Source organism: Trachemys scripta, chromosome 1 (assembly GCF_013100865.1).
Source record: "Trachemys scripta elegans isolate TJP31775 chromosome 1, CAS_Tse_1.0, whole genome shotgun sequence".
Classification (NCBI taxonomy): domain Eukaryota; kingdom Metazoa; phylum Chordata; order Testudines; family Emydidae; genus Trachemys; species Trachemys scripta.
Window position 1 is genome coordinate 102,570,102 of NC_048298.1, and position 25,339 is coordinate 102,595,440.

General features: G+C 44.7%; 1 protein-coding gene across 3 annotated transcripts in view; it reads left to right on the forward strand.

Annotated features, from left to right (window-relative positions):
• PTN (pleiotrophin) overlaps nt 1–25,339 on the forward strand; it is a 106,385-nt gene that overhangs the window by 53,086 nt on the left and 27,960 nt on the right. The gene's annotated exons all lie outside the window — the stretch shown is intronic.

The following is a 25,339-nucleotide window of genomic DNA, read 5'->3' on the forward strand; positions in this document are numbered from 1 at the left end:
GGATGCTGCCAGACTTCCTCCTGCCCCTAGTCTGGCCTCTGAGAACTTTTGCTCTCTGATCCCTGTTGTAAATTGATCCTGTACGCATCAGTGTCTGACACAGGTACTGTGCAAAGCCCTTTGGGAGACTTATTCCCTGGGAGAGGAAAGAGGAATTTTAAAAAGTCAGCAGTTTGGGAGTTCTTCCTTCTGCATCTGCTTTTGAAGCTGCCATCTAGAAATTTCCTGTGATTTTTGTCACCATTTTATTCATGGCCACTTGGACTGCTAAGTACTCAGTCTCCTTTATAGTTTTCCCATCACTACCTGATGGGAAATTGCCAAAGTATAATTTGAAATGAAAAACTCAGAAGAACAGATATGTGAGTGCCCACAATGAAATATTACCATTAAAATACAAAGAGTCATAAATAAACCCTTGCATTGCTATTTGTCTTGAAAGCATCAGTGTTTCATTGGAATGTTGATGATTCAAAGCAATGTATCTGGGTAAATACGCAAGGTGCATTTTGGCCATATATCCAGGTATATTTGGCAGCATTCAAATGGTTAAGCAGTGAGGTGGTGCGATAGGATTAGGGGATTATATGAAAATCTCAATGGTTTCATAAATCCCAAATTTAAGAGTGTCTGAAGTGCTGACCATGGTGACTGCTGTAGGCACCAACCAATACCAAATTCTTTAGAAATCCTAGAGCATTCCCACTGTTCTGCTATCATCACAACAGGAGGATACAGCTTCAGATACCTGATTTTGCACGGTGTTTAGTCATTTATACCTGTGACAAATGAGTGTAAAATACTACTAGATCAGAAGCATTTTGCACAGGTGTAAATGACTACACAAGGTGCAGGGCACTGCAGAATCAGACCCAAAGGGTAGATTGTGTCTTTCAAATAGTGGTCTGCTTTAGAGGTAGTGCATAGTTAAACCATTGCAGTGGAAGTCAAGGGGGTGCAGCATTCAAACACAGATTAAGAGCCCTGAATTTCTGCATAAATTCCTTGGGGAGCTACTAAAATGTACCTTCTGTTTAAATGATAAGATCTTTTGGGAAGGGACACTGTCTTTATCCATTTTGTAAATTCCCATGCACAATTATGATGCTATATTAGTCTTTAAAAATAATAATACATTTATTCCTATAGGTCAGTATTTTCAAACCTTAGTGCCTAAAGTTAGGCTCCTAAATATATGTTTAGACATATAGATAAACTTTTATTTGCATACCTAAATATGAATTTAGGAGTGTTACTTTAATTCTGGACATTTTAAATCTATCCCAGAATTCACCACTAATTATATCACTGTTGTCCTCTATCCAGTATGTGGCCTTTGACAGTGTAATAGTTAATGGTTCCATCCTTGAGCTTTTTCGCTACTGGAGAGATGAGCCAGTTACTGCATTTAAACGCAGCACCTTCTATGGTTTGTGAACAAATGCTATTGAGCTGTTTCATCTTCTTCTTGACTGCTGGTGTTGTCTAAGTTCTTCTGAGAGATCAACCAATTCAGGAATTCAGACAGCTTGGATTTTTATTTTTTTAATGCACTTGGATGGTGCTAATTATTTTCATATTAAAACCTAACCATTGCCTTTGGTTTGACTATATGAGGGAAAGGAAGGAGCAGGGAAAGAACAAAGCCCTGTTTAATACAGTGGAAATGTCACTGTTGCACCATGTTGTGTTATGGTGGCAAAACTTAATTAGATCAAGCATAAGTGAAAACCGATCATCATGCAATTTATTTTTAGGAAGCAGCCTCCTACAGAGAATCACAGAATACCTTGCCGTGAGAGGCAGATAAAAGAGAGAATTCTTTACAGAGTACAGTGTGGAGACTCTCATCCAGGGAGAAAGGGGGAAAGCATCTTTGGAAATGGAGTTAATAATACTTACAGAGAAGAGTAAGTGCTCTCACAATGATGAGCATGGAATGGATGGATAGAAAAGAGACCAGTCTAAAAACAGTAAAAGTATTTTTGCAGATAAGTTTGTGAGAGGAGAATGGTGGGTGTACTAATGGAGAGGAACAAGATGGGTAGGCTGAGTGTTTGAGTGAGGCTGGAATGAAAAGAGTGTGCAGTGGTGGGATTAGTGTTAGAGAAGAGGGGTTAAGGGACCATATAATTGGTTAAAATAAACTGAGGCCTGGGCTTTAGTGTGACTGATAGGTTAATGCAAAAATAAAGGATTTTCTTTCTCAAATAGGACTCTCTCAGTCACAGTGTAGCAGTCTGACCAGATGTCTTGATTCTCTGGCTGTTGTCCCTCTTTGTGAAGCATCAAGTCACAGGATGCAAAATGCCCCCCTCTTTTATTTTGTATGATCAGCAAGGCTAATAGCTGAAAAAATAAAAAACTGAGTTTGTATCCTTTGATTGGCTGATTATATGCTTACAATCAACCAATCCCAGGCGAGGAGGGGGGATGAAGCTTTTGATTTCCTACACCTCACTGTCAGCAAGCCAGTGCAGAGCAGCAAATATTAGATCAAAAGTAGTAAAAGAAACCAAAAAACCTTGCTCTGTATCAGCCTAGAGGTGCATTTACTTACCCCTCTCCTTGGTCACACATCTTTCTTGAAATAGGTCATCAGGTTCATTTCTGAAGAGAGGTTGGAAGTATTACCTGAGCCATCAGCAGGAGGTCTTTACTGCCAGAGCCAGTACGAGCAGATACTTCCTTCTGCCAGGAAGTAAAAGACTGGGTAATAGTGTCCACCTAATTAGGTGCCAGTTGGGAGTGATTTATGATGGCACATCTACAAACAGTGAGGCCACCATGCTGCATCAGGAGAAGTGGGATTCAAATGTAGGATTTAGGCTCCAGAAACATAGGTCTCTACCCACTTGTGGTATTATGAATCTGATCCTCTTCTGGTGGGAGCAATGTTTAGACTCTGCTCAATGCAGAATGCATTTTGGGCTGGGTAGCCTTTAAGTTCAGTTGTTGCCTGTCTAGGCAAGGGCTGAGTACTCTGAGTTCTGTGTTTATGCCAGCACTTGTATGTATACCATTTGTTTCTTTCTTAATTTGTGTTTGCAAAGGTTTATGTTAACACGCCATCTCTACACTTATTTAAATTTATCCCCCTTAGCTCAACCAGAGGGACCTCTTGCAAATGAGTCCATCTGTCACATTCCAGGAGGGGATAGTGCTGTATTGCACCTACACAGATGCCACTAATTATTATTGCAAGAAATATATAAGGAACAACTGTATGTTTTAATTTGTGATGGGTTACATTAGCTCTTTGGGATTGGAACCCAGGGGATGGGATTTCCCTATAGACTCATGCTTTCTATAAGAGAAATCCTTACAATCTGTGGAGATATGCTGCTGACACTGTAATGAATTGACTTGCGCACCACCTGCTAGATCTGTGCAGAAAATCTCTATCTATAAATCAAAGCAGACCCTTTGTGACTTTTCAATTAAATTATCAAAAAATAAAATCCCTCTCTCTTCTCTCCTCTCCCCATCATCTCCATTTCATTTGTGGAAAAACGAGCGCAGTTTTGCAAAGGTTTTCTTTATAATGTTTTTGTTTGTAACATTCCCCAAGCTGAAACAAAATCTCCAAAATAAGTAGGAGTAATACACAAATTGTTGGTAAAGAAATTTACGTTAAGTTCACACTCCACACAGATTGCACACTTCAAATTGTTTCATGACATTGATCTAAGATTTTGCTTATGAAATTCCCATGATAGAATTTGAAACAAAGGATTTCAGGGTGCATTAAGGGGACAGAGCCATTCCCAACTTCAAATATGTTCAACCATCTACCCTCTTGAGGGGTATGTTGATCTGAGTGTCTGGAGATCCAGTTTGATGTAAGCAACTAAAACCTCAGAGGCTTCTCTGACTGAGTCTTTTAAGTCTCCTATCTTCCTGCCGTCACAGCTGCAGTTCCACAGGTAATTCTAGTACAATTGAGTAAATTACAGCATGATTCTCCAGTATTTTTCAAAACAGACAGGAGTTCCTCTGGGGAATGAAAGGAGCCAATGGTGTGGGCCTTTCAGCCATGCTCCCATTCCCTTCTGTTCATTCCTTTGTCATTGCAGCATCAGCTCATGGTGGTAATTAGTATATTCCCTGGACTGATGCTGCTGTCACTACTGTTCAGGGAATTTGGAGAACCCCACACAAGTAAAAAGGGTCTCGGTTGACTTTATGTGGAAAGAGATACAAACAGTTCCTGAGACAAATACCAAATAACTCTTACAGAGGGAAAGAGCCTCTCTGAAAAAGCTCTGACTCCCAGGCCACTGCCTCGGCAAGGTTTTCCCAAACATACATCAGTGCAGTATTAACTTGCAAAGTGACATCTACCCACTTCCAACAAACAATGGGAAAGGGCCTCATTTTATCAGCCAATAATCTCAGCTCTTTTGCCCATTTTTTTTCTCTCTCCCACACCTCCTAGCTACACAAATCCTTGGTGATTTCCATACATTACACCTATGCCATAGTGTTCTGTAAATCCAACTCCCTATGCAATGCAAACATCACATTTGTCATGGTCTACATGCCAGTCAATAATCCTGAACCAAAAAGGCAGTAGGGAAGGGGAGCATGGAAAGGGACAGGTCCTATCAGCAGTCATCACCAGAGAGGTAGAGATGGAGCATATCCTTGCTGGATGTTCTTATGGCGTGGGTTCTCTCTGTGGCCTCCTGGGTGCTTTAGTCTACACCAGCCATTTTTTATCTTTACCCAACACACCCAACTGGAGAATAAATGCAGTGTAAATCTTTGCTAACCGTGCCCCTTTTTGGATTAGACTTGCCCTGTTTGACATTTGCACCTTGGCTCACAGAGCCAGCCACTGTAACTACAATTGCATAAGGACCAAATCACTGCAGAGTAGTAGTGTGGATGCTGTTCACTGGTTCTATGGTTTAACACCCATTTTATGATGCCGTTGCACAGGCACAGCTGTCTATATATAGTTTAACAAAGGAGAATAAAGACTACAGCCAAGAGGGAGGCAGCCAGAATTGTTGGGCCCTGCAGCTTTATCTGCATGTATAGGGGAACTGTGTGGAATGGGGTTACATTCTCTTTTTTTCCTTTTAAAGTTAGGGTTGATTTGAGATCAGGAATTGAGTGTAGATTGGGCAAGCTCTTATTCCTGACAGACTAGGTAAGCCATCCCTAATAGTAACAAAGGCTTATTTAGAGCACCAAAAATTCTAAGGCCAGAGCTGCTCACAAGGATATGTCAGTGTGCCCCTGAATGGTATGCTACCCCATATGACCTGTAAAGTCTCTGAAGGATGGGATGAAGGAGTAAAGCACATGTACGTCATAGATCCATTGGATTGAGATAGTATGTCATGGGCATGAAGTCAGTAGAGCTGTATACTTACAGCAGCTGAGCAGTCGTGTCTCTGCACTGTACATGTCAGAAGGGGGGTGCAGAGTGCTCTTGAAAATCGGTCCCTAAAAGCATGTGATTAAAAATGCATGAGAAAATGAAATGGATCTGCATAGTCAGCTACTCACTTACTCACTCCCATCATGATTCTTTCCACAATAACCAGTCTCCAAACATTGTTTTTAAAAAAACAAACTTAAAATTTCACGTTTTTTTTAGCTATTTCAAAGTGCAAATATAAGTTGGAGGCAACAAACTTCCATTGTCTTGGCTCTGCTACAGTGTGTTTTAATTTCCCCCCCAAAGAACATTTGGGCTGAAACCGTGAGTGCCAAGTCTCGGCTGAGCAGGAATTCTAACCACTGAGGTCTAAGCCCCTGATAATAGGGGTTTATTAAGGAAGGACTGACAGAGCCTGAACTTGAGTGGCCTGAATGGCCCAGCAGAAATAATGGAATGTTTGTGGCAGCTAGAAAATGATTGTTTATTGGCATAACCCCAGGGTAAGGCTTTGCCAAGAGCACACATTCTCTTCTTGCCAATTTCTTCATATGGGAATACAGTGCTGAATTTCTGCACCTAATAGTGGAGCAGCAGAACAGGAGGAGAAGAGATGGTGGCTCTAACTATACCACCTGTTTAGCAAGGAGGAAAAGAATTAAAAATTAAAGGCTATGTGCCAGCTCCCCCAACTGGTGGAAGTTATACCTCTACTGGGGTCAGTAGAACTTCACCCATTTACACCAGCTCAGGACCTACATCTCTGCTTTGGAAACACAGCCTGAAACATGGGAGCATTCTAGGGCATGTGGTAGGGCTAGAGGATCTAAAACTAGTATGTTCATACACAGTTCTTTCACTAGAATGTCCAGGTCTCTGTAAATATGCATGTTATTAAAGGAGTATCTCTAGATTAGGCATATCCATAGATGGTGGTTCTGATGGGGCGTGTCCTGATTCTAAACAGCAAATGCAGATGTTGCAGCACACAGGAAACATTGTGATTCTCAAACACTAGGGAAGGCCAGCCCAGTAGTCTCAGAGCACCATGCAAGGAGTAAGCACAGAGACTCAATTCCAACCTCCTACTCCCAAGAGGGTAGGAACTGGAAGTGCTGTGGAAGTAGGGTGTTCCCATCCAGCCCCCGCTTCAAGACTGTGATACAAGAGAGAGGTGTTTCAAGGTTCCAAAAGGAGCTTAGTTCAGCATTGTTTCATCAGAACCTGGTCACTGTGAGGTGAGGCCCTGAGGCTAGGAAAAGGAGGGGCTCAGAGAGAGGTGTGAAGGATCCTCTTGGGAAAAACAAACAACCAATAGGTCAGCAATGAATTGCAGTGAGCTGTACTATACTGTTTTTATGCTAGAGTTCTATATTTCAATATGTAGTATTGGAAATGCTTTTAAAAAAGAACTTTTACATTTAATAGGAACCTCCTTTGAATAGGAATCACCTCTGAATCAAAATTACTTTCCCACTGAGAGTTTAACTACTTTTAGAGCTGTTCCAACTCCCTGTCTGTGGGCAGAGAATGCAGGCTTCCTTTACCCTGAACAGAAACCTCTATTTCTAGGGCCTTGTATATTTATTTTGCAATTCCATGGCCATGTAATATGTCCCAGAATTCACCCCTTGCCACATAATTTTGCTCCAGAGTCTGAGCTTTCATTAAAATGATTGTTTTTAGCCCCCATGACTGTAAAGATTACACTGAAAAAATTAATCAGGTGTAAACTTATAATTTCACTTCCTGAGTCTTTAGACAACATGGGGGAAAAAATCTGTGAATTGCCCTATTTATCTTTATAAGTCATTAACTCTGAAACCTAAGGATGACCGTTAAAGTGCTAAAGTTGTTAACTATTTCTCTGCCGTCCTTTTTGAAGAAATATCCAGCTATGATGTTTACTAAACAATCCCAGGATGCCACAAGTCTAATTCTCCTTTAACCAGGTGCCAAACCCTCCAGCTTCCTCCCATCAATATCTGCCATGCGATTAGGTCCTAAGGTCCAGATCCTCAAAGGTATTTAGGCTGCTAACTTCCTTTGTTTTCACTTGAGTTCATATTTAATTCAGTATAAACCCCTCCATTTAGACTTCTATCTCATGCTGCCACAGAATTTCCAGAATATTCACCAGAATGCCACAGAAGCCACGGACCTTGCCACAGAATTTGTATCCAGAGTGTGGGAGGGCCTTGCCATTTGGATTTGAAACAGGATCTACTGCATTTTTTAATGGATTGAGGATGAGGAGATGGGAAAGCTTTGTTTTTGTAATTTTCCTATACTTGATAAGAATGCAAGGTACCCCATGAAGCATTGAGAAGATTTCCAGCTCTGTTTGTTTTTTTCCTGGATAGGATGAAGGGAACATCCTGAGGGGATTGTGGCTCACTAGGGAAGTGACTTAAGTAAAACATTGCTCACTTTCAAAAGTACTGGCCCACAGGGGTTCATTACACCCACTTTTGATCCTAGCTTGGTTGCACTTTATTTTTCTCTCCCCCCACCACATACCTGGCTTGGGCCAATCCCAGAGCAAGCACCCTCAAATTTAGGTGATGGAACAATACATTATGTTCAGTTCTCTTCTTGCTTCATTCCAGCTTCAAAGTAGAGCAGGTCAAATAAATTGACAAATGTTTTAACTTCATATTTTTTCAAAGTGATCTGATCATTTTTTAATTGTTAGCCCACTGCCTGCTTCTCAAGATGAGTCCCCACTGCATTACCAAACTGAGCTTTAACAGTACTCAACTTCCAGCACACCCACCTCATGAGACGGTTTAAAGCCCCATTTAACTCAAATTAGATATTTGCTGGGACCAGGGTGGGAGTCAGATTATTAGTAACACTGGATTTACATCTTTAGCTAACTATGCTGTTAAATTCTTTAAACACCTACTGCCATTCCAGCTGAGGTTGATATAGTGACAATGCTCAGGGGTGTGAAAAATCCACACCCCTGAGCTCTGTAGCTGTAACCCCAGTGTAAAGGCATCTAGGTCAACAGAAGAATGCTTCCATCATCAACCTAGATACCATCGCTTGGGAAGGTGCTGTTCCTACAGCAGCAGCAAATCTTCTTCCGCCACTGTAGACTGCATCTACACTACAGGGTCATGTTGGCATAGTTATGGCACCCCATTTGTGCCACTATTTCCCCTGTCGCATAGATAGATATCCTGAGCATTTCCAGCCACCATACTTGGCTGGCAAAACTGATGTAGGAATCATGGCCAAAAATTTTTTTTAAGTGACTAGAGAATACTGGGTGCCTTAATTATTGCATGCCCAATTTAGGGCACCTTAAAGGGGCCTGATTGTTAGAAAGTGTTGTGCATTCACCCTCTGAAAATCAGGCCCCTTTAAGCTGGGCACAGGAAGGAAACATTTCTGTGGTTTTGCCTAACATCTTTTTTCTTCTATTTTCTATGAAAATGTTTTCTGCAGCTAAAAAGCTGCCCTTTTGTCTTCATCAGTATTCCCAGTTTGATTTTTGCCCAGCTCAGGAAGCTGCTTTCATTGGTGAAAGTTAAAATGACACCGAGAGTGAAATCTTGGCTCCATTGAAGTCAGTGGGAGTCTTGCTATTGACTTCAATGGAACCAGGATTTCACCCTTCATGCACAAAATCTTACTAAAAATTTATCATTAAACTAATGAAAATTTCACAAAAAGTATTGGCATTGGGAATATATTTTGCTAAACAACCTCCACAGAACTCTTGAAATTACCATGAATTTTTGCTCTCCCCTCACATTCACCAATATTGCAGCTTTCGCATGGCAAATTTCACACTGCTCTGTTTATTAATCAGTGAATTTTCACTCTCCTGGCTAACACTGTATTGACTTATCACCTAGTGAGACGGCTGAATTTTACTATACTAAGAGCAAACCCCCTTTTTAACAAGCACAATAAGTGGCTCTTAAGGTGGGGGGGGGCAATAAGTTTATTCTTTCCCCCCAAAGAAGTTAGTAGAGCATAAAAGGAAGATGCAAGCGCTCTAGGGCGGGCAGGTGTCTTCAAAAGCGATACAGGTCTCATGCTATGTCTCCACTGCTTTGGAGTTTGTTTTTTCAATGATTAAGTTGTTTAGGCATCGTGAGAGAACTCTGTGACTTCAAGCAGCCATAAGGTGCTGACTGACTCATTATGAGATTCCATCCAGAAATGATGTCTATTTATATAAGGATCCAGGAACCCCAGAGGGAGGGGAAGAATCATTTGGGATTAGACAAGATGAGGCTTATTACACTTCGAAGGATACCTAGAAGAGCAGGGGGAGACAGTGAACATCAAACTACACAGGATATTTGAGCTAATGAGGTTTTTAAAAATATTTTTCAAGCATATTTCAACAGAGGGTAAAGTGACAGAAAATTGATGAGTGATTAAAATACACACACACACAGAGCTTGTGGGGGAAGAGAAAACTGGCACAAGGGAATGGCAGGTATGTTTTATGTGGCAGGAGTGTGGCCATCGTGCATATAATTGGATAGCTTGGCCCTTTAAGGGAGACGGTTCTGGAGCAAACGGACCCTAGGAAGTGGCAGAGGCAGCTGCTGGGAAAGGGGAAATGGTCTCAGGGAGGGGTGGTGTCTTCAGGAAAACAAGGTTACCATTTCTTTGCGGGCCCAGGAGCAGGAGCCTTGTGGAGCAATGAGGGTTGCCAGCTTTCCGTGCAGAAAACCGAACACCCTTGCCCCGCCCCCACTCACTCCAGCCCCTTTCCTCCGTCGTGCCCTCACCCTCGCTCACTCACTCATTTTCACCAGGCTGGGGCAGAGGGTTGGGGTGCAGGAGGGGGTGAGGGCTCCGGCTGGGGGTGCAGGCTCCAGGGTGGGGCCAGAAATTAGGAGTTCAGGATGTGGGAGGGGGCTCCAGGCTGGGACAGGGGGTTGGGGTGTGGAGGGAGTGAGGGCTCTGGCTGGGGGTGTGGGCTCTGAGGTGGGGCCAGGGATGATGGGTTTGAGGTGCGTGAGAGGCTCAGGACTGGGGCAGGGGGGTGGGGGGGGGGGGGGGTGAGGGCTCCAGCTGAGGGTGCGGGCTCTGGTGTGGGACCAGGGATGAGGGGTTTGAGATGCAGGANTCCAGCTGAGGGTGCGGGCTCTGGTGTGGGACCAGGGATGAGGGGTTTGAGATGCATGGGGGCACTGGCCTGGGGCTGAGGGGTTCGGAGTGTGTGGGGGATGGGGGGTGCCAGCTCTGGGAGGGAGTTTGGGTGCAGAAGGGGGCTCAGGGTTAGGACAAGGGGTTGGGGTGTGGGATGTGGGCTCTGGGAGGGGGATCAGGGCTGGGGTTGGGGTGCAGGGGGGGGAGGGGGGGCTCTGGGCAGAGCTTCCCTCAGGTGGCTCCTGGAAGTGGCTGGTATGTCCCTGCAGACCCTAGGTGCAGGGGTGACCAGGGGGCTCTGCGTGCTGCCCTCGCCTGCAGGTGCTGTGCCCACAGCTCTGGTTGGCCATGGTTCCAGGCCAATGAGAGCTGCGGAGCCAGCACTTGGGGCAGGGGAAGCACGCAGAGCCTCATTACGGGGCCGCAGGGACATACCTGCTGCTTCCGAGAACTGTGTGGAGCCAGGACAGGCGGGGAGCCCGCCTGAGCTCTGTTGAACCACCGACTGGCCTTTTAACGTTTTCGACCAGGCGTTCAGGTCGAAAATCGGATGCCTTGCAACCCTAGGTGCAATAAATTACCAAACCAATCAAGGCACACCCTGGGGAGGGAAGAATGGCTCCAAAGGCTTCCTGTTCTCATTGTTGGGTGGGGGAGGGGGGAAAAGGGTGTCATCTTTGCAGGCTGTGCAGGAGGGATGGAAGCTCCCATCCCCTCACAGGAAACCATAGGAGGAAGGACTTTGGCTATTAAGTTTTTCATGTTTGAGAACTTTATTTTGAAAGACTTTTGCTGTCAAGGAAATAAAGGGAGAGAGTGGCTCAGGACAGTGAGCCCATCCCAATGCCCAATGTCTGTTGTTAGCAGAGGATGGGGATTTGTGTTCTCCATGCCTTTCTTTGGCTTTTGTTGATGCAGCACACTCCACTCCACTGCCTTCGTAGCATCATGGCAGACAGAACATGTCCCACAGTGTTGCCAGTGCTTCCTGATTTGCAAGTGGGAGACAGCCTCTTGTCTAAGTCCTGTTCCTTTTTCACTAATTCCTCTTACAGAAAATGATTTAAAACCGAAACCTATTCACACATGACAATCACATGGTGGATGAAAAACAAAACTCATTTGCACAGTACATTCTGTTTTGGTTGAATTAATTTTCTCTTTCATTTCTACGCAGCTACCCTGCACTTTTTATTTATAGTTGAAGCAAAGAAGCAATTTCCCGGAAAAAATAGGCAGGGTTCACATGCCTTCACAAAAATTAATAGAGGGCATAGGTGAAAGATCACATGCTTTCAGCTTAAATAATTTTCCAACGGCATTGCATATTCTTTGGAGTTAGGGAGAGGGCGGGGGAGAAAGGAGCTGGGGAGGTCTAATGAGCAAAAGAGATTAAAATTAAAACTAATTTTCTTTAGGAGTATAAAGTATTTTGAAAAGCTTAAGAAAAAAATAAATATCCAGAATTGAGAGTCATGAGAATATAAGGATTGCCATACTAGGTTCATCTCGCCCAGTATTCTATTTTCCAACAGTGGCCAGTACCAGAAGCTTTGGGGGAGTATACAGAAGAGGGCAGTTGGAGTGATCCACCTCTGTCTTCTCTTCCCAGCTTCTGGTAGTCCAGAGGTTTAGAGTAACCCTGAGCATGGAGTTGCATCTCTGACTGTCTTGGCAGATAGCCATTGATGGACCTATCCTCTATGAACTTACCTGGTTCTTTTTTTAATCATCTCAACATCCCATGGCAATGAGTTCCACAAGGTTAATTGTGCATTCCAAAGTACTTCCACTTATTTGTATTAAACCTGCTTCCTATTAATTTCATTGGGTGATCCCTGTTTGTTTGTTTTTTTGTATTGTGGGAAAGGCTAAATAACACTTTTTGGTACACCATTCAAGTTGGGTTGCCAACTGTCTAATCGCACAAACCCAAACACCCTTGCCCTGCCCCTTCTCCAAGGCTACACCCATGCCATGCTCCTTTTCTGAGGCCCCGCCCCCGCTCTGTCGCTCACTCTCCCCCACCCTCACTCACTTTCACTGGACTGGGGCAGGGGGTTGGGGTGCAGGATGGGGTGTGGGCTCTGGGTTGGAGCGTGGGGCCGAGGGGTTCGAAGTGTGGGAGGGGGCTCCAAGCTGAGCCTGGGGCAAGGAGTTGGGGTGAGAGAGGGGGTTCAGGGTGCGGACTCCAGGAGGGAGTTTGGTGCAGGAGGGGGCTTGGGGTGCAGGAGGAGGTTCGGGGTCCAGGCTCTGGAAGGGAGTTTGGGTACAGGAGGGGGTTCAGGGCTGGGGCAAGGCATTAGGGTGTGGGAGGGGGTTTGGGGTGGAGGCTCCAGCCAGGTGGCATTTACCTCAGGTGGCTCCTGGAAGTGGCGGAATATCCAGCAGCGGCTCCTAGACTATGGACAACCAGGAGGCTCTGCGCGCTGCCCCTGCCTGCTAGCGCCGCCCCTGCAGCTCCCATTGGCTGTTCTCCCAGCTCCCATTGCAGTTCTCCATTCCCGGCCAATGGGAGCTGCAGAGTCAGTGCTCAGGGTGGGGCAGTGCGCAGAGACCCACCCCCCCAGCCGTGCCTCCTCCTAGGAGCCGTTGCCGGACATCTGGCCACCCCGGGAACAGTGTGGAGCCAGGGCAGGTAGGGAGCCTGCCTTAGCCTTGCTGCACCGCCAGACTTTTAGTGGCCTAAAATCTCCTGGTTTGACTTCAGTAGTCTCTGGGAGATCAAACCTGATTCCGGGAGACTCACGGCCAGGGCCAGCTCCAGGGTTTTTGCCACCCCAAGTGGCGCAAAAAAAAAAAAAAAAGCCATGATTGCGATCTGCGGTGGCAATTCGGCGGGAGGTCCTTCGCTCTGAGCGGGAGTGAGGGACCGTCCGCCGAATTGCCGCCTAATAGTTTGACCTGCCGCCCCTCTTTGGAGTGGCTGCCCCAAGCACCTGCTTGGCAAGCTGGTGCCTGGAGCCGGCCCTGCTCACGGCCAAACCAGGAGGCTTGGCAACCCTAATTCAAGTACCTCAGTCAGTTCAAGCACAGTAAATTCAAAAATATAACAAGAAATGAAGAGCAAAAATGGGTGGAGGCTGACACAGATTGGAGAAAGCTATTGTTTTGTATAGCTTTGCCCAGATGACTTGATAACTTGAAGGACTGGTAATTGGTTGCAGAGTATTGCTCCGATCCTGCAACTGTCTGCATCTGGGAAGATCCCTGTGTCCAGTGGAGCCCTGCCCAAGTCAGTAGGGTCCTTCATGGGCACAGGGGCCTACGTAAGTAGTGCAAGATGCTGGATTGGGCTTTAATTCACTACAAGGTTAAATACATCTCAGAAGAATATTGTGCAAAAATTATTACAATCAAATAGCTTTTCAGTGGCTAATGTGGGATAATAACACATAGCCCTATAGCGCTTTTCATCCCTACTCTCACTGCACTTTGCAAAGGAGGCAAGTATTATTAGCCACATTTCACAAATGGAGAAACTGAGGTACAGAAGGGTGAAATTACTTGTCTGAGGTCACCCAGTTAAAAAATTCCCATTGGTGCAGAAGGAGAGACATACATGGAGACTGACTGAGAATGAGGCAGAGAATCTCAGCCTGGCTCCTGTTGGACAGCTCTTCATGTCACAACAAAAGTACCATCAGAGAGGGTTGCTCAGATCATTGGCAGTGCATCATAACAGGGTGGTTATTGTTACTAGGACTGTTATGATTTATGCATATGGGAAAGAAACACTCTGTTTTATTGACAATGCCTGCAGTACAATGAGTTAGTATGGACAGTGCTTAAAGTAAATAGGAAGAGAAAGGGGAGCTTTCCCTCCACCAGTCGAGGAGGAGGGGGATCTATGGACTTGTTGCTTTTAGCTGAGTAAGGGAGCTGTGCTTCTCTGTCTTTCCTTCCCTCCCTTCCTGGAAAAAGGAGGTACGAAGTCAGTGGCCGCTGCACCCTCTAGACTAGAATTGACTTTGGCTCCATATTATTGTGGTTATTACTGATTTATGTTACAGTCATGCCAAGTTGCCCCAGTCAGGGATGTGGGCACCATTGTGCTAGGTGTTGTACAAGCATGAAGTCAAGAGACAGTCTCTACCCTAAAGAGTTTACAAAGGCAGTTAGTGACAAGACAGAACAGCAGGATGAAACAAACAAGTGGATAGGAGTGGGAGAGCAGGAATAGGCGGTAACAACACCACGAACATCTTATCATGCAGGCTAGCTGTGTCCACAGGGTAGCTTGCCCTGCCTAGCCGTTACCACCTGACTGTGTTCTGAAGACATCACAACCGAAGCGAGTATTAAGGAAGATAAGGTAAGTGGGCTTACCAATTTTGGGGAGAGTTCGTGCCATCCGTAAGAGCTGGCATGAAGTGATTGTGGGAGAAGTGGACTATCAGGGAGAGTGACACAATGTAAAGGTGGTGTGCAGTAAAGGTGAATCAGACCCAATGGCTCTGACTTGGTCTCACTGAAATAGGAAAATGCAGAAAATTAAGGCAGCTACCTTTGTATTCTCCCCGTGGAATTTTCTGGCCTCTCTGGGCTTGAGTCAGATCCATCACTCTTAGGGTACGTCTACACTACCTGCCAGATTGGTGGGTAGCGATCGATCTATCGGGGAGCGATTTATCGCGTGTAGTGTAGATGCGATAAATCGATCCCCGACTGCTGAACTCCAGCAGTGCAAGAGGCGGAAGCAAAGTCGACGGGGGAGCCGCGGCCGTCGATCCAGCGCCGCAAAGACGCGAAGTAAGTAATTTTAATTCGATCTAAGATACGTCGACTTCAGCTACGCTATTCTCGTAGCTGAAGTTGCATATCTTAGATTGATTCCCACTCCCCCCCATTGTAGACCAGGCCTTAGTTTTGTATTTAATACCCTTTAAAATGGCTGCACAAAGAAACCTAACATAGATTATTATTAAATGTTTATTTTTATAACAAATGTGCTTATTGTGGTGGTGTGGAGGAGGAGGACAGGAGCAAAATCACTGTAGCAGAAATGGCTTACACAGGACATTAAATGAAGAAGCCACAGTAGGGTGACCAGACAGTCCCGATTTTAGGGGACTTGTCCTGCGTCCCGACCTTACATCGGTCAGGACGCTCTTTGTCCCAATATCAGGGACCATCCAGACCACAGCCGCAGCACCGCCGCTTGCCGCTCACCGCTACCTGGGGCAGCTCCCAGTGCCCGCCCGCTGGCAGGAGCGCCACATGCTGCAGGGGTGGGGCTTACAGGCGCTGGGAGTGGGCAAAGAGCCCTCCGCCCCGCCCCGCCCACCCCACCCAACCCGACCCGCAACCATAGGAGTCAGAGGCAGCCTGCCGGATGTTTCCTGGGACAGAAGCTGCCCCAGGTGAGCACCACCAGGACACCCCACCTCACCCCCTGGCAGGTCCCTCTGGCTCTTAAGGTGGGGGGGCTCTGTGTGCTGCCGGCGCCTGCAAGCCCCACTCCACAGCTCTGGCAGCTCCCGTTGGTGCTTTTCCAGCCAATGGGAGCCACGGAGCTCACGCTTGTGACGGGCGCAGCCCGTGGAGAGTCTGGAGACTCCCCTCGCCGCTCTCACCCTAGGAGCCAGAGACCTCCCAGCAGGGCTGGTGAGTGCAGCCAGGGAAGGGGGCAGGGTGTGATGGCGTGAGTGTCTGGGAGGTGTGTATGGGGCGCTGTGCTGTGAGGGTGTGGAGGGTGCTGGGCAGTGGGGGAGGTTTGTGTGTTTTGGGGTGTGACACAGTGGGGGCCTGTTGGGGGTTGCTGGGCACTGGGGGAAATCTGTGTGTGTCAGGGCACTGGGCAATGCGGGTCTGTGTGGGGCATTTTGTAGTTGTAGTGGTGGGGCTGTGGGGAAGGGCACTGGGAGGGAGGAAGGAAAGGAGGGAGGGGAAATCTGTGTGTATTGGGAAACTAGAGAGTGGGGGGTTCTGTGTGGGGTGCTGGGCAGCTGTGGTGGGGCTGTGGGCAGGGGGGTGCTGGGCAGGGTGTGTGTGCACAGCACTGTGCATTTGTGGTGGAAGGGTTGTAGGGGGGCTCTGGGCATAGTGGATCCAGGGGGCACTGGACAGGGGAGGTGTGTGGCACAGCATGGACCCACCTCCAACAGGAAGGGGCATGCTGGTAGCACAGGGCCAGGTGGACCAGTGTGCCTCTGGCTCTGGTCGGGGCTGTGCTCCTGTGTCTGTCTGTCTTTTTCCCCCCTTTCCTTCCCCCTCCCCTCCCCGCTCGCCCAATGTGTCCTGGTATTTCACTTTTGCGATCTGGTCACCCAAAGCCACAGGCACAAAAAAATGAACTAAAATAGCAGCCTTGGTTTTGTAGGGCCCCAAATAGATGCAGAGGTCAGCATTAGGCACTGCTTGATAGCCACCAGCCAGGGCCACTCTGACCACCACCTAAAGGTAGATAGAGATGGGAGGATATGTGTGTGTGTGTGTGTGTGTGTGTGTGTGTGTGTATGTATGTGATAGGACTCTGCCAAAGGAAATCACTCGAACAATATAATTGACCTCACTCTGCCTCCAGGAGACTGATTTTGAAGACAAATTATAGACATTTAGGCCTCTATGTGCTGGTCTGGGATCTGCAGATGAATATCAGCCTCTGTACCCATGCTATGTTTAATATAGGCCAGCGGGGGACTACTCTTATAAGTACAGCACTAATCTCTCCCCAAAGCTTGTAATCCTTTGCCTAAGGTTCTCTGAAGGAAAAGATAGACCATATATATTGAAAAGATAGACCATAGTAGGAAACCTAGTCAATGACATCTGAACTTGAGGAAATCCATCTTTTTACTGGAGTAATTAATTTCTTAATCTCAACCTTTGTTATTAAGGTGTATATGTGCATGATAATGTTGGGAGGAGGAAAACAGCAAGGTTATCATAAAAGCCAGGGACTGATGACACTGGCTTGAGTTGAGCCAACCATTGTGTGGCCAGATATTGTGGACACTTTTCCCCCCATACAACTATGACAGTGGAATACTTCAACACTGCTACTGTTGCAGATCCTGCGCGCCCCCCCCCCACCTTTGACCCAAAAAAGGCCTGATTCTCCAGTGTGGTGTGTTCATAGCTCCCTGAAAATGAGCCCTCTTTGAGATGTCTTAAATTAGAAACTCAGAAATGGAGACACCTAAAATATCTAGTCATTTTTGGAAATTTGGACCTGCATCTATTTAGACTAGTGGTGAGCAACCTGCGGCCCACGGGCTGAATGCGGCCGTCAGGGTAATCCACTGGTGGTCCGCGAGACAGTGTTTATATTAACTGTTCACAGGCATGGCTGCTGGGAGCTCCTAGTGGCTGCAGTTTGCCGTTCCCGGCCATTGGGAGCTTTGGGAAGTGGTGCAGGCTGCCGGAACGTGCTGACTGCTGTTTCCTGCAGTTCCCATTGGCCGTAAACAGCGAACCGTGGCTGCTGGGGGCGGCCACGCTGTCTCACGGCCCGCCAGTGGATTACCCTGATGGGCCGCAGGTTGCCCACCACTGATTTAGACTTTCAGTTTAATGGTTCTTTAGCCATTATTCCTTTGTCTTGTATTTGCACAGTATTTTGTACCCCATGTTAGTAAGAGTGTGTGTGTGTGTGTGAGAGAGAGAGTTGATATGTGTGTAAGGGAAAAACATACAGTAGAAAGCAAATGTTTCAAATAAAAGTGCCCCACTGAGCATAGCAAAGGGCAATTGCTTATTACAACTTTCATTTTATTTACAGTAAAGCTGATTTGAATTTTCTGAATGAAAAGTTTTCCTTTAAAAAAATGAACATTTTCATAAAAAAAGAATTTACTTTTTCAGAATTTTTGTTTCTCAGGAGACTCTTTGTTTCTAACAATTTTTTTCATTAATTGAAAACCATATTTTTCATTAAATGAGTATTTTGTTAAATAAAATTTCCAGTACCTGGTTTCAATAGCTATTTTTGATTTAAAAAAAATCAAATGAACGATTTCATGAACATTTTTGAAAAATAAACAAAAATGCATCTATTTTGAACTCACAAAATGGAACAACTTTGAAAGCAAAAAACTTTTCATGATTTTTTCCCTGGTGTGACTAACTCTAGTTCATGGTCACTTTGAGAATCATCTGCCCCACTAGAAAGTTAATATTTATTTCCAACAACATAGACAGACAACATAATATCATTAGAGCTGATGATGCCTTCCAGGGAATGGGAAAGAGGAAAAACGGTGACATTGATATGAGTGAATGGAAAACCTGAGTAGCCAGGAGAATGCCACAAATGGATGGAGCCCCATCTCCTCATGCTTGTGATCTACTGGGGCAGGAGAAAGCAGGTCCTCTTGATAAATTGCAGTTCATGTTCTGTCTTAGCTGGCCTGTGTGTTGGTTGATATGTGTGCAGCAGGGGAGTCAGGACTCCGTGTGTATCATGGGGGATGTAGTCCAGCCATTGAATCCACATGCAGTTTTGTCCACTGTGTCTTGCAATGCATGTGGGAGATGCAGTCCTCCAGGGAGCCCACAGAAACAATCGAGGCCCAAACTAGAACTCTCATAAAGCAACACACCCATGGTAAGGAAATGCAGTTTCAAGTTTTTGTTGAACTAGTTCAAAACAAAATATTCCAACCTTATTGAAATGAAGTGTTTTGAAAATTTCTCCATTGAAAACATTGTCAAAATCAATGCATTCCCTCAAAACATTTCAATTTTGATGAAACAGCATTTTCTGATGGAAAATTGTTCCATTGAAAATTGTTGAACTAGCTATAGTTTTGAGTTTTATGTCAGGCCAAAGTATGATGTACATTGAATGGTAGAATGCATGCAATCATGGACCCTATTATCAACCCAAACTATGAATTATGCCCAAGGAACTGGAAGTGTTAATGTCTACTGCATATCTACATGCTTTAGCTTGATTCTGAAGGCAAACATGCAATCAACTATGCAAATATCATAGGCAAGGAGAACTGTGATCCACAACTAAACTAATTACTCTGGTTTATTTACTTGAACAAAGCCAGATTGGGCATGTTAATTGGGTATTATTTAAGGAAATTTGATCCTTTTCTTTTCTTTTCTTTTCTTTTCTTTTCTTTTCTTTTCTTTTCTTTTCTTTTCATATTAATCACTTTTTTCCTAGGTTCTCCTTGTCACGTAGTTCTCAGTTCCCTTGTTCATTTTATATCAGTGTTGTTCAGCCTGCTGGCTTCAGGTCTCTAAATTGTGGCCCTCCAAGGTGATTGCATTAAGAAGCAAATGTGTATTTGATTGCAAATTTGACTGCAACCTTGGATTTGAAAATGGAAGTGTTTGAATCAGCATTGTCACCAGGGGGCACTGCCTCTCACCATTCCCCAGCAGACCCAGAAGCTGTTCTAGTCTGAGCTCTGGGCAGCTGCTGTCAGCTGCTCAGCAGCTCCCCTGGTGATTGCCTGCTGCATCATAGGAGAGTAGCTCTAGCTGCTCCATTGCCTCTTATCTGCAAGGCTGTGGGAGCCCAAGAAAGAGTAGGACAGGAGCTCAGCTGGCTCTGTCAGAGCCTAGGGGACTAGTGCCTAGCAAAGAATGGTTCACCTTCCCTGCACACGTCCACCCAGAACAGCCCAGGAGAGGTGTGTGTGTGGGGGGAGTAAGAGAAATTGATAATAACCACTGTTTAAAGCTCCCTGAATCTCTACCTTAGTGCAGGTTAGAGCAATCTGAGGGAGCTCTGACTTGCGCCAGCTGGCAGTAGTCCTTGAAGGACTATAGACTGGGTGGGGAAAGCTGTAACATAGCACTCTGTAGCCATTCCCCTTTCCTGCTCTTGACATGTCCCTGCATCAAGGCTAGTGGGATGGAGGTGTAGGTGCTGACTATAATGACTTTATGCATGCTAGGGACCAGGGCCAGCCCTAGACCAAATGGTGCCCCAGGTGAGGAGCGTCTTTGGTGCCCCACTTCATTTGTTAAACTTTTGAATACCTTATAGCACCCCAAGCCTGGCACCCCCCAAGCCTGGCACACCCCAAGCGGTTGCTTGCCCCTACATCCAGCCTTGGTAGGGTCTCCCTCACACCAGGTGCAGCCTCCCTCAGGGTAGGCATGAATGGTTTCCCCTCCCTTTATGCCTGAACAGAACAAGACAGAGAATCTGCACCAAAGTATTGATTGTGACCCCTTGACCTCTGTTCAATTCTTGGACTGAAGAAGTTGGACACCACTGTGTCATAAATCAATGTTTCAGAATTGCAGGATTGTCTCACGAGAGAGAACCAATACCACAGGAAGGGTGAATACTGGGGGATGCATAAACAAATTTGTCCAATATCCTTCCTTTTCACATGCAATTCTTGCTGGGGTCACACTTGCGATGCTTGTTAAAGGGGTGCAGTATGGCACTTGTTCTCCTCTGTGGTGACACCATGTCACAGTTTACATCCTGAATTGTCTCCAAGCAATAAAGACCCGTGGACATGGAGTGAGAAAGTAAAGGGAGGACAGGTGGGGGAATGGGAGTGAGATGGTAAATGGGAGTTATTTTGGGGGCAAGGGGGAGTAAGGCTTCCATCTTGATATGGTGGCATTGAAGAGCAGCTCTTGCCCACCATCTCCAGGGAGTTCTGGCCCTGAAAATTAAGTGAGTGTCTGGTCCAAGCACTGAACCCCTTCAGTTCTTTTTGCCTTGACCACTTCTTTCTGTTCTTCTCAAGGTTCTTTCATCAGTCCTTTGGCTTCCCATTTGTCCCTTGGGTGCTTATACAACCTTTCTGCTTTTCTGTCTTTCCAGTCAGATTAAGCCACTTCTCCACAGGATACTTTTCCTGTGACCAACCCCAGGCTAACTCTTCCTGCTTAACTATACGCTCTGATGGACCTGGGTGCAAACACTCCCTCTAACTGGCAGGCCATGCACATTTGGGGTGAGCAGGCTGCTGCAGGCCCCTCCCCTGCTTGAACTAGTGTGGGCTGTGCCCATCACAGGCGGCAATGTGCCAAGATGGTGAAGAAAGTCAGGGGAGACAAGTGTGATGGTAAAAATGGGTTGGGGACTAACTGGAGTTGGTAAAGGAGGTGGCTGGGGTGCACCCAGAACCAGAAGGCCTTTAAGAAACTGCAGAATCTCTGGCTGGCTTTCTTATTTTCTGACCATCTGATATGGGGCTGAACTCATGAAATGGGATCCATCTTCTGATTGCCACCCACTTTTCTGTTTTGCTTTTACTTTTCTCTCCGCACCAGAGTTGATCGTGAAATGAACCATTACATCACAGTAATTCACGTACCTCATCTTCCTCAGGAGAAGACACTTGCTACAATGAACTTCAGCAAAGCTGCATCTCTCTTCTCATCATCCACTTCATGTTTTCACTGCACTCTCTCGCTCTTACTAACTCTAATTAGTTATTTGTTTCTCCTCTCAGTTTATTTTACTCCTTTCTTTGTCTTTTAGCTGTGTCTGTGATTTTTCTGTCTTATGCTTTCTATTCCTTTTATCAGTCTCAGTCCAACTCACCATTTAAACTGTCCTAATTGCTTTCTCCTTTTATCTGTTTCTCTCATGTATTCACTGCTTCATCTCGTCCCTTCTTAAAACCACCTTTTTCCAAAGTCTTTTTCTTTCTCCCATTTTGTCTGCATCTTTCTACTGGTTGTGAATGTGGCTGCCAATCATTCAGGGGGTGCTGTTCCTGCTTTCACACAGGGTTCTACAAAATGCTTTTCCTTCAGCACATTTAGCCCTATTTATGAGAGTTGGTTGAAATAAAAAGAAAAATAAAAAATGTGTGAAAGATTTCATAACTATCAAAGTTCTTTCTATTTTACAAGGTTCGAAATGGTTAATTGTGACATTTTTTGGCAGTCTCTTTAAATCAAAAATTTATTTGGAAACATTATCAAAAGTATCAAAGGGGGGAGAGATAGTTCAGTGGTTTGAGCATTGGCCTGCTAAACCCAGGGTTGTGAGTTCAATCCTCAAGGGAGCCATTTAGGGATCTGGGGCAAAAATCTGTCTGAGGATTGGTCCTGCTTTGAGCAGGGGGTTGGACTAGATGAGGTCCCTTCCAACCCTGGTATTCTATGAAAAAGTCACATTTTTTTTTGCAAAAAAAAAAAAAAAAAAAACCCTCAATTTTTTCAAGAAATGTTATTTTCAAAATAAGTCATTTTTACTATCAACCCCCTCCTTTTTTGTTTAGGAAACAACCCCCTGTCCCCAAGACAGATTTAGTAGTTGCAAGAAAAATTGAAGGAGTTAGTATGAAAATACCCATGTATGCTTTTGACAACAGATGGTTGCAGCCTGGTTTGGGATTTCCCACCTTCCTGAGAAACTTTTACATCTGGTACCAGCTCCTCCAGACGGGGGATACTGTGATGCCTATAGCCTGTTTGTAGCACTATCCCTGTCAGCCTATAGAGTACAACAGAGCTTCTGTAACTTTGTAGTTGCAACCAGTGACATCAGATTACAGATATTTGTGTGATGCAATGAAAAGCATTGTGCATTATGGCACATTATTCCCATCTGTTGCATATCATTGAGGAGGAACTGTCGGTATCAGGTTGCCAGCCTTTTCTACAAGCAAATGTATGCCCTCAGGTTCAGACTTTGCTTCAGCAGCTTGGACAAACTTCCAAGTTGGTCCTGTGCTGTCACGGACAGATTTGAGGTACCAGGCACGTCCTCTGCATCAAGCCTCTGTGGGGTTTCAGTTTGTAGAGAAAGAATTTCAGACTCCAAACGTATTTAAAAATAAATCACCTGCTGTGACTTTGGTTATTGAATAGATTTCCAATGCATTCCAGTTTGCCTATATTTTGTTTTACTATATTTACTGCCAGAAATAGTATAGCTTCTAAACTGAAACTTACAGATACTACTTGGAGACCTAGACCCCTCTCTCAAGTGTAAACTTCTATTGTTTGTTATTTATTGTTGTCTTTTGGAATGGGGAACATAAGAATTTACAGTAGTATAAATGAACCCATTAGGGTTCTTTAATAGAGTTGAGTTTATGGAGATTACTCTAACAACCTATATAACGGAATAGAGAATGATTGCCTTGCTATAGGGTTTTGACCTATCCTATAGAATTCTACAGTAGGAATAGAGGATGGCTGCAGAAAATCAGGTCACTATTTGTATTCTTCAATTTAAAAACGCTTTAAGGGCTGGATTCAGTGCTCGCTGAAGTCAGTGCGAGTCTTTACAGGTGAAAGGCCCCAAATGAAAGCAGTACCCGTGAATGCTGCCAGATTGTTAGCCCAGAGAGGGAAATTCTCTATATATCTAGACAACAGACTGCACACAGGCAGCCACAGTGTGAGCGTTCCCCACATATTACATGCCCCGCTACTAATGTGCTTCAGTCTTGAACTGTAAGGACTATGTAGAGGTAATTCAGCCTCCATGCCCATTTATTCCTTGGCTACTCTGCTGAAAATGCCACAAGGTATCAAGGGCACCCATTAGTGCCACCTGTCTTGTTGGTGTTTGTGTTAGGGACACCACTCCATCAAGAACTGGACTGACACTAATTCATTGCTAGATCAAAATTTGTCTCCCTTGGAATATGTTGATGTTTCATTTAAAAGAAGATAATCCCTCCAAACCCAAAAACGTAAACAATGTTGCCTGATAACTTCTGAAACTAAAAAGAGTCAGTTTTCAGATGGAAAAATCAAAAATTTCCATGGAGGCAGACACTTTCCATGAAATTGTTCATGTAGTCAAACCCCCTGTTTTCTACTGAAATGTTTTTTATCCTTATCACAGAAATGATTTACCTGACTCAGTTTTTTGGGAAACAGAAACAAATTTCATTTCATGTTGACTTAAAAGAATATTTTTTTGTTTCTTCTTACTGAAACAAAATGAAAAAAAAAAAACCAAAACATTTTGGGTTGAAAGAAACATTTTGTTTTACCTGAAATGAAACAGTTAGATTTTTTTTTTTAAGGGAGTAAAAAATACTGAGTACATTTTGAAATGCAATGTCATTTTGAAACAAAAAGCCAAAACGTTTCATGGTGAAAATGTCAAAATAAAACATTTTGACTTTTTTGAATCCCCCCCATTTTTTTCCAATTGAAGCATTTTGCTGAATTCAACCCAAATTCACGAATAGTTTGTCAACCTGAAACTGCATTTTTCAGTGAATAAATGATTTATCCCCCAAATTTCATGCAACTCTATTTGTAATATAAATTTGGTTGCATTTTAAGGCTATCTTGGTAGCTGGACCTTTTAGTCACTTCCTCCTAGGCAGCAAATGCCTAAACTGCAGCACAAAACACAGCAAGGCAGGGTGAAAGAGGAAATGGCTCTTGCCTGAAAAGCTTTGCAGAAGCTTTGTTTGGAACATCAGACCTGCACAGTCAACCAGTCCTGGTTGTTGTGCAGTGATTCAGCTGGGTGGCTAGGAAGTGAGATTTCACCACTGAGCAAATACATTTTTATTCATATTTGTATTTTGCCCCTCAAGTCCAGAGCTGAGCATCACTTAGCATGGCTAGTTGTGTGGTCTAATCCACGGAAAAACACTTTCTGTTTGTGCTTTGCCCATTCTGGGCATGTTAGTTCAACCTATTTTATACATAGATATTAATTTGAGGAAAAGGAAAAGTGTAAGTATGACCTGGGAGCTCTAACGAGGTATGGTCAATGATGATTCATATATCACTTTTCATCTATATAATCTTCATCAAAGAAACCTAAAGCACTTTGACATAATTTATATGTTCAAACACCCTCTTGAACCTTGGCTAGACAGTTAAGTAGCATTGTCCTCCTTTTATAGCTGGGTAAATTGAGGCACATGTTAAGTAATTTGCTCAATATTGCATTATGAATTTGTT